Genomic DNA, 9,994 nt, shown 5'->3' with positions numbered 1-9,994 from the left:
GAGCTGCCTTCTTGAACCGCTGCAGTCCGTGTGGTGAAGGTTCTCCCACAGTGCTGTTAGGTAGGGAGTTCCAGGATTTTGACCCAGCGACGATGAAGGAACGGCGATATATTTCCAAGTCGGGATGGTGTGTGACTTGGAGGGGAACGTGCAGGTGGTGTTATTCCCATGTACCTGCCGCTCTTGTCCTTCTAAGTGATAGAGGTCGCAGGTTTGGGAGATGCTGTTGAAGAAGCCTTGGCGAGTTGCTGCAGTGCATCCTGTGGATTGCTCAACATAGTGCAGTCAGACTGAATATTCTCATTCTGCACTAAGTCATTCCAAGCAATTGATAATCTGTGAATGGCTGCTGATCTGTGGTGATGCAGCCATCTTTTACCAATATTTCTATGTACTTCAAAGGAGGTTGGATTATATTTCTGTGACAAAGCCTGTTTACCTGAGATGAGTTTCAAGAGTTTTGGACTCTCACAGCCAACAGCTACACAGCTGTAATTTTAAAGTTATTCCCAGTATAGCCAGTAGAGTTAAGCTAGATTGAGGTTACAGTAAGTAAACGTGTTTAAAGTCTATGTTTAGAAAGAGAGTGCCATCTTTATATTTTATACATTGTGGATGGAGAAATATAGACGTCACTATTATACTGATTAGTGTTCATTCATCGGTCTCAAAAGTAAAACTGTTGGTTCAAAAGTCTGAGTGTACAGTTTCATAACAACAACGCAGGTGCGTTATCAAACAAAATCTGATAGTCATATAAGGAGATATTAGGACTTGGTCAAAGAGGTAGGTTTTAAGCAGCATCTTAAAGAATTATAGAGATGCGGAGAGTTTTAGGGAGGGAATTCCAGAGCTTAGGGCGCAGACAGCTGAAGGCACGGCCATCAATGATGGAGTGATGAAAATCGGGGATGCGCATGAGACCAGAAATGATGCTGCACAGATATCTAAGGGTTGTAGGGCTAGAGGGTATTAGAGATAGGGAGGGGTGAGGCCATGGAGGGATTTGAACATAACAATGCGAATTTTAAAATTGAGGCATGGCCAGACCGGGAGCCAATGTAGGTCAGCGAGCATAGGGGTGATGGGTGAACGGGACTTGGTGTGAGTTAGGATACGGGCAGCAGATTTTTGGATGAGCTCAAGTTTAAGCCTGAGTATCCAGTCCATATTCAAAGGGAGGAGAATTACATGGTGGCACGTGATATATTCCAGTAGCTAGTGTAGTGTGTGAAGGGTTTCTGCTACAATCCCTGGATCTCAATATTGTTTACCTAGGTATTGGGCAGAAGAAGGGTCATTCAGGGTCATAGAGGACACGAGGCTGGTTAAATGACTAACCAATGACACTGAAACCAAGAGAATATCCAGTGTACAAACTCAAAAAAAAAATGACTGGAGTAAAGGAGTAGACACACTTAGCAGTTCAGATACACAAATCTTTAAAAATTGAAGAATAAATTGTGTTTTTAAAATAACCATATTTGATCCTAGATTTTTATAAACGATGGGGCATTGAGAACAAAAGCAAAAAAGATTGCTAAACCTATATAAATCTTTGGTTAGGGTGCAGTTAGAATATTGTGCCCAGTTTTGGATGCCCTACTTTAGGAAGGATATCAAGTCATGGAGAGGGTGCAGACGCAATTCATTAAGAAGTTACCAGAGGTGAGGGGCTTTAGTTACGAACAGACACTGTTGCTCCTTACATTAGAACAAAGAAGGTTAAGAGGAGACTTGATAGAGGTGGTCAAAATTATGAAGGGTTTTAAAAAGGGTAAGAGGGGAAAAACTAACTGGTGAGTTAGTAACCACATAACTCAAATTTAAGATAATCAGCAAAAGGAAGAGTTTGAGAATTTTTTTATGCAGAGAGTTATTAGGACCTAGATTGCCCTACTAACAACAGTGATGTAAGCAAAACCCAGAATCGCTTTCAAAAAGAAAGCGGGTAAATATTTGAAAAAGAAGTTTGAAAGGAATGGGACTAATTGGGTAGCTCTCAGGGTCGTCACAGACGTGGGACCCAATATTAGGAGGGAGGCGGGTTGGCAGCGGTGGATCGACTGGGCGCTTGGGTAACGCGCCCAGTGAAATTGGGGTGCTCCGCACGCGATCGCAGCCTAATTGAAGGCAGTTACGCGTGCTTCCGGGTTTCCCATTCTAGACCTGCGCAGCGGGCACACTGCGCACCCGCATCACAGGCTGTCAGCAGGAGGAGCCCTATGTAAAGGGGCAGTCCTCTAATGCTCCTCCTGCAGCAAATAACCAAATTGGCAGCATGCTCCAAGGTTCTCAGACTCCTCACTCCAGGTGCTGCTGGATGGGGTCAGGAGGAGGAGGGAAATGTTTTTCCCAGCGAATGGGAGGAAATGTCCTGCCTGTGCCACCAAGGAGGTCTGGCTCGAGGTAGCAGAGGAGGTCACCAGCAGCAGTAATATCTCCCGAACCTGGGTCCAGTGCAAGAAGCGCTTTAATAACCTAACCAGGTCAGCCAAAATGAGTATACTTACGCATTCTCCCACACTCCGTCTTCCACATCACCTCCACCACCACACAACTCCTTCTGCACTACCACCACAACGCTCTCACATCACTCCTCACATCCACTCAACCATTATCGTCACCTTGCCTGCATTTACTCACTGCCCCAGTTCCCATGCAAACACTACCACGCAACCTAATCCTCATACAATCTCATGACTATGTCTCACACGCACCCTCCCATGCATCTCCCTCACGGTCACCTCCACCCACACCGTTGCATGCAGCGGGTCACTATGCAACCATCACTCAATCACGCCTCTCTGTGTTTTGTCTTGATAGGAGAAGAGATGCCAGAAGGCCCAGGAGAGGGATGACGGCGAAAGGGGACATGGAAGCAGGGACGCCACTCAAAGTGCTTCCAAGTCTCACCCTTTGCCCCCCTCTCAACTAGTACCCTCAGGGCTGTCTCCTCTCCAGGTGCTCGAGTCTGCCCCTGCACAGGTGCAGGTGGAGCAGTCTTTCAAGGGTTCCTCACGGGCGCCGAAACCCAGAGGGCGTCCGCACGAAGCATCTAATCGGTCAGGGCATGAACAAGAGCAACCTGCGGCTACCTCTGCTCCAGCCACAGGGGAAGCACCACGTAGGAGTAGTAGGAAGCGTAAGCCAAAGGGGATGCACAGGGTGTTAGACGATTTGTCATGTTTTTTATTTATATTTGTTTTCTTTCACATTCACAACAAATCTTATTATTATCACCACTACTGCCACGTCTTGCCCATTCTTGACTGGCTTGTGCAATAAGTCCCTTTCATGAGGTTCACCATGAACACGCACACTTGATGCCACCCATTGGGTCATTCTACAGTGGGTGTAGGTGTAGTTGCACCACTGTTTTGTGGGGGGGGCTGGTGTGGCTGCTCCTCTGTCCAGATGATGAGGACTGGACTCTTCACACTGTCTGATGTTAGGAGAACCGTTCACATATCAGTGACTCCCTGGCCTCACGAGCAACCAGGTGAGCCGCTGTTCTGTCCATGGGTTGCTTCTCCTCCTCAGCCTCCACCTCTTCCTCAATATGGGTGGCAGATGTGGATGGGGCTTCCTCCAGCAGTACCCCTCTCTGTTGTGCCATGTTGTGCAGGGCACAACAGACGACTATAATGCGTCCCACTCTGGCGCATATTGAAGCGTTCCCCCAGAACAATCAAGGCACCTGAAGCATCTTGAGCAGCCCTATAGCATGCTCAATTGTAGACCTGGCAGCGATGTGGCTGTCGTTATATCGACGCTGTGGCTCGGTGGTGGGGTTCCTCAGAGGTGTCATAAGCCACGTGTGCAGGGGGTATCCCTTGTCCCCGAGGAGCCAGCCCTTGCGGGTGTTGGATGAGTGGAAGAGGGGCGGGATGTTGGACTCCCTGAGGATGAAGGAATTGTGGCAGCTGCCAGGGTATCTGGCACACGTGTGAAGGAATCTCTTGCCGTGGTCACAGATGAGCTGAGTGTTCATGGAGTAATAGCCCTTCCTGTTGATGAACAGTCCTGGCTCATGTGGAGGTGCTCGTATTGCTATATGGGTGCAATCGATTACACCGTGCACCCGTGCGAAGCCAGCCACAGCGTGGGATCCCACTACCCCCTCCATCTGGCTGAGATCATCCATGGGGAAGTTGATATGGTGTGAGGCCCTGCAGAACAAGCAGTCGGTGACCTTCCTTATGCACTTGTGTGCAGACGACTGAGAGATCCCAGTGGCACCCTGGAGGGATCCGGAGGCAAAGAAGTTGAGGGCAGTGCTGACTTTGACAGCAACTGGTAAGAAGATGCTGCTCGGTCCATCCGGGAGCAGCTCTTCATTAAGGAGGCTGCAGATGTCCACAACTACCTGGCGACTGACTCTGAGCCTCCGTATGCACTGCTCCTCAGAGAGGTCCAGGAAGCTGAGCCTCGGTCTGTAGACCCTGTGGCAAGGGTAGTGCCTTCTGCGATGCATCTCTCTCTGCAGTTGTCCTCCCTCCTGCTGTGCAGGTGGATGTGTCACAGCGCTGTGTTGTGGAGCTCCACGTGTCAGAGGAGGCTGGTGATGCTGTTCGTCCTCTGAGGAGGTCATGACTGCAGCTATGGCGGCCCCCATCCAGAAGATGTACGTTTGAGGGGGTTCGCATGGTACATAAGTGTGTCTGCACACTTGAGGTTCCAAGTTGGTGATTTTTGTGTTAGGAGGAGGGTGGTGCAGGCCAAACTTTGTCCAAAGTGACAGAGTGGTCTTCTGCAATGAGTGCGGGTCGTCCGTTCCCCCCCCCCCCTGACCTATCAAATGGACCTTTGCAGCTCCTACAGGCTGGTGGCTGCAACACGTCTATTTCAACTGGGAGTGCTTCCCCCAGTACGGAAGACACGCTCAGAAAATCCCACCCCTCCTAAAATATCCTCCCAATCAGTTCTGCTAACAACCTGAAGTATCGAAATAATTGGTTTAATTGGGATCCTGCGGCTTTAATTGCCAGTGGGAGACCCGCATGCGGGGGCTGCACGCGCATCTAAGCACGTCATTGGGGAACCCGGAAGTGGGCGGGTTGGAGCCGGGCTTCGCACCCGCCCCGGGAATTCCCAATTTTCGGAGCCACGAACGCACCCGCTCAGCATCCTAAAAATTGATCCCGTGGTGGCCAAATGGGCCTCTTCCACACCGTATTAAACATGTGCCAATCAAATCCATTGTTCCTTCTGTTCTGAGGATGTTACATTCTCCTGTGAAACAGAATAATTTTCTTAGTACTGTTGAAGATTGTCATTACTATATGTGATCTGAAACCTTGATGCACTTTCTCTGTAATACTTATTTTCTAGGTTCAATGTAGGTTCATTTAAAATGACTTATGTAAAACTTAGGCTCAGTTGCAATGCCAAACTGACATCCACTATCTAATTAAACATTTGAAGGATGAAGTACCAGAGTGTGTCTTATATAGTATACCTTATATAGTGCCCCATCAAAAGTTGGTTTTGTAGGAGAAGAAATATGAAGTTAACACATTCTAATATAGATGGTACGAAGTTCTTTTTTTGTTTATAGGAGGTAAATGATGAATATAAAGCAAGAACTCTTCTCCCAAGATAGATAGTAGTTTGCACTGCTTTATTTACTGATGCGTTTATCCTACAGTCCAGCCTGAAGATCAAATATGAATATTTTGCATAAATATTAATTACACCAGACCAAAATATCACAGCTGTGGAAAAATGCTTTTTTGCCAGGTGGATCAAGCATACCAACTGATGGAAATTGCTGCAAAACCTGAACATCTTGAACAGGTAAATGCAACACAATAATAAAAAGCTATTGTGCGTGTTGCATTTTATTTCATTCTGGGGTTGAATGGTTGGTATTGCTTTAACTGTAAGTTAATTCATTTTCTGTGGAACCATTCATCAGATTGCAGGTCAAAGAAAGGCCTACAATTCCATGCAGGAGAGCAGGCCGTTGACTATTTGTGATTTTTAAATATCTGAGAGATAAATTACTGTACCTCCAAGTTTAAGTGGGACGACAACTGTGAGCATGAGCCAATGGTGAGGAAGAAGGAAAGCAAGCAAGGAAGGAGCAGAGAAAATGGCAATTTAACATTTTTATTTCAATGGTGAGACAACAAGCAGGAGGCTGAAAGAGTCTTTAAAATTGTAAAAAAAAAGTAAAACTAAACAATTAAAAAGGGTAATGTAAAAACTAAAAATTGAAATTTATAACTTTTCTGTAGAGAAATCTAACATGGTGGATGGAGGATCTGAGATTTCCCAGAAAGGGACTCAACATTTTCAGACTGGGCACAAAGCTACCTCGCTACCAAATTGTGTAACTACAGTGTGACAGGTTACATAGGCAAAATATATACTAAATGTGGACGTGCGTAAAACTTGACACAAAAAATGTGACAACAGAAAGTCAACTGGCGCAGACATGAAATGTGAGCAGACACAAGATTTGTTAATATGTTATGGATAGATTGGTATCAACACTTTTTGACTTTCCATATTTCAGCGATTGGTAACAAGGTCCTGCCATTTGATAATGCATGATGGATCTGACGCCGTGCAGGCAAAATTTGTCAAGCTGACATGGCAGCAGTAGTGCAGCCAGGCCTCAACAATGGAGGAGAACCAAGGTCACACATGCACGATAGGTTTGGTGTGCTGTGCAGAGTCATTCAGTCTGCGTGAAAGTGGACTTATTGTGAAGTGCAGTAGATGCAAGGTGGTTGTTGGGCTTTGACTGTAGCTAGGGAGCCTGTGCATGAAATGCAACTCAAAATGTTACTCCAAACCATTTTAGCTTACAGCTTTAAAACTGTCAATCCTACAAATTGCACTTTTGGACAGAACCAGCTGCATTCAGGATAATGAAGGGCTGGTGGCAAGTGAGATCCAATTAAAATTTTTAACCATTTATGTATATTGATGAAGGCAGCAATTTAAGACTAAGTAGATCTGTTAAGGAATAAGTAAGGTAGAAACATAGAGGATTAGGAAATGGCTGAGGTATCAAATGAATTCTTCACAGCTATTTAAATGTCTGGAGATGTTAGCGAAGCATCCGTTGCAAAAAAAGTTGAGGTAAGTACACAGCATACAGCTACACTCAGATGACTGCACTCTTGCCTCTGGGTCATAAAAGTGGGTTCAAGCCCTATTAGAGGTCTGAGTTTATAATCTAGATCAATACCCAAGTGCAGTACTGAGGAAGTGCTGCATTATCGGAGGTGCCGTCCTTTGGATGAGGTGTTAAACTGAAGTCCCACCTGCCTGTTCCACTGCTTCATGTGGTATTTCCCTGGTTTCCTGGCCAACATTCTTCACCCAGTGACACCCAAAGAAACAGATTAACTGGCCATTCATCTCATTACTGTTAGTAGTATTGTGCTGTGCACAAACTGGCCACTGTGGGTGCATGCATACATCCAGAGTAATTAAACTACACTCCAAAGTAATTAATTCTTTGTGAAATACCTTGAGATGTTTGAGACATGATGAGGCTTTATGGTGTGCACGTTAGAATCTTTAAGGAAATTAGAGTAAATAAGTGAGGCTGAAGGTCTGATTTTGGTACTTTCAGGAGTTTTTTATGGTTGCTGTTCCTGGTAGCGAATGTAATGCATCCAAGATTAAACTAACTGATCTGAGTCCAGTAGTAGGAAAAACACTTCACAAAACAAATAGCAAATCGTGTCTGAGTTTGAGGTTGGGAGAGACTATTTATACTGGCTCTTCCAAACCTGATGCAACTTGGTTTTGAAAGTGATCTGAAGCCTTTTGATGTTCTAGGGATCAACTCCTACTACTGTGTACTTTTGAACCTGGACTGCAGATGACCGTAATCAGGCTTCTGGGGGGGCTTCACGTCCACAGCTCTCGTGAAATTGCTTGGCTGAATTTCTGTTTACAAACCAAGTTTAACGCCACAATAAAATAGAAACTACTTCATTACAATATTAATTCTTCCTGAAGAGCAGAGAGGCCATAAAAAGAGTTGACATGGATTTACAGGCAACAGCTTGTGCCTAATTGAACTACTGGGATTCTTCCAGGAGGTAACAACTTCCAGGAGACGACAGTTGGTTCACAAGCAATCCAGTTGATAAAATTACTTGGGTTTTCAGGAGTTTGACAAAGTTTGACCTGTGAAGCTTATGAACAAAAGTATTGAAAGATTTAACCAGTAGAGTTCAGTTCCATTTTAAATCAAACTGGACTCTCTGATTTTAAAAAGGAAAGTGACAAATTTCTTCTCTCTTACAGATTGGAAGCATAGAGTCATTTGAATATTCTTTTACTAAAACTAAAAGGAAGGTAACAATCCATGCTTGGCGTCACCTAAGTACTGCTTCATTTACCCTCTCCTACTCTTTTCAGCTTTCTGGGCACTTTGACCCTTCACCTAAGTTTCTTAAATTAAAATAAATGTTAACTGATCGGGGCTAGGTCCCTAGTGTATGTGTGAATTGATCTGAATGGCTGATTGTAATGTGGATAAAGAGGTTCAGTACTTCGATTACAGTCCTTATTCATTTGCAACTGTGCGCACTCTTTCCTTTTAGTACATTACCCATGTGCCATCAGAGCAGGGCTAGGAAATTAACTGATCTTCAGTTAGTGCAAATACTTTTGAATTGTTAAATACCTTGCATGAAGCTTGAATTAGTCACTGTGCTACACTGTTTGCTCACTGCACTTGAATCTAGCCCAGGTCGGTCTCATTCTTTTGAGTTTAACTTGTAAACCCATAGCGCACAAATTTATAAAATGAGAAGCAGCTCATTCTTAACCGAAGTGTTTTTTGTTTATATAGTCTTATTGTGCAGAGGAAGAAATGAAACTTGTGGTCAAGGATAAGGCTGAGGTAACTATAATTCTATACATTTTGACTTCACGGGGAAGAGACAGAGAAGTGGGGTGAAAGCAGATAGTTCAGGTTTGCAAACAAGATTATGTTGGGTCAATAAATCAAATGCACTTATTCCAGAACTGTTCCATAATTTAGGTGTACAGTGCAGGGCGAAGACTGCAAGAAATGATTGCAGTGTGTATGGAGTCTCTCATTGTCCTTTGGTGTGTACATGCATTCTCTGAATTTAAAGTATTTCAGTACATAAGTACAAGTGCACATGAGTATGTCAGCATAAGGTGAACCCTACTTGTTCCAACGGAGCGCTATGGATTTTGTTTAAAAAATTACTTGTCAAAAACAAAAGCAAGGGAGTTATGTTGAACCTTTCTCAAACGCTGGTTCGGCCACAACAAGAGTATTGTGTCCATTTCTGGGCACCACGCTTTAGGAAGGATGTGAAGGCCTTAGAGAGGGTGCAGAAAAGATTTACTAGAATGGTTCCAGGGATGAGGGACTTCAGTTATGTGGATAGGCTGTAGAAGCTGGGGTTGTTTTCCTTAGAGCAGAGAAGGTTAAGAGGAGATTTGATAGAAGAGTTCAAAATCATGAAGGGTTTAGATAAAGTAAATAAAGAGAAACTGTTCCCATTGGCGGAAGGGTCGAGAACCAGAGGGGACAGATTTGAGGTGATTGGCAAAAGAACCAAAGGTGACATCTGGAATGTGCTGCTTGAAAGGGTTGTGGAAGCAGATTCAATCGTGGCTTTCAAAAAGGAATTGGATAAATACTTGAAGGGGAAAAATTTGCAGGGCTACGGGGGAATGGGACTAACTGGATTGCTCTTACAAAGAGCCAGCATGGGTTCAATGGGCCGAATGGCCTCTATTTGTGCTGTAACCATTCTATGATTCTAATTCATTGTTACTGAGGTTAAGCAACAACCTGGTTCACAATAGATGGGGTGAACCTTCCTGTTTCTCTCATTTAAATTTGCTGTGAATTACTGACTTAAATACACTATCACTGCATGATGCATGTTTCAATTATATTTCTGTGCCCCTTAATAGAAGAAAAACATTCTGTAATCCATATTTGGTGCACATGCTTTTCATGGGGTCAGCTATTTTT

Source organism: Heptranchias perlo, chromosome 31 (assembly GCF_035084215.1).
Source record: "Heptranchias perlo isolate sHepPer1 chromosome 31, sHepPer1.hap1, whole genome shotgun sequence".
In the NCBI taxonomy this organism is placed as follows: domain Eukaryota; kingdom Metazoa; phylum Chordata; class Chondrichthyes; order Hexanchiformes; family Hexanchidae; genus Heptranchias; species Heptranchias perlo.
The sequence above is the reverse complement of the archived record's forward strand: the minus strand, read 5'-3'. Positions refer to the sequence as shown.